A 537-nucleotide genomic window follows, 5' to 3' on the forward strand; every position below is an offset into this window, starting at 1 on the left:
GAAATCCAGGGCTTAAAAACAAAGGTGTCATTGTATGCTGATGATTCATGTTTTATTTAAAATCCACACTAGAATCACTCCACAGCCTCATAGAGGATCTAGATACATTTTCTAACCTCTCTGGATTACAACCAAATTATGACAAATGTACTACACTGCTCAAAAAAATAAAGGGAACACTAAAATAACACATCCTAGATCTGAATGAAATAATCTTATTAAATACTTTTTTCTTTACATAGTTGAATGTGCTGACAACAAAATCACACAAAAATGATCAATGGAAATCAAATTTATCAACCCATGGAGGTCTGGATTTGGAGTCACCCTCAAAATTAAAGTGGAAAACCACACTACAGGCTGATCCAACTTTGATGTAATGTCCTTTTAACAAGTCAAAATGAGGCTCAGTAGTGTGTGTGGCCTCCACGTGCCTGTATGACCTCCCTACAACGCCTGGGCATGCTCCTGATGAGGTGGCGGATGGTCTCCTGAGGGATCTCCTCCCAGACCTGGACTAAAGCATCCGCCAACTCC

Source organism: Coregonus lavaretus (assembly GCF_964263955.1).
Source record: "Coregonus lavaretus genome assembly, chromosome: 24".
Lineage (NCBI taxonomy): Eukaryota > Metazoa > Chordata > Actinopteri > Salmoniformes > Salmonidae > Coregonus > Coregonus lavaretus.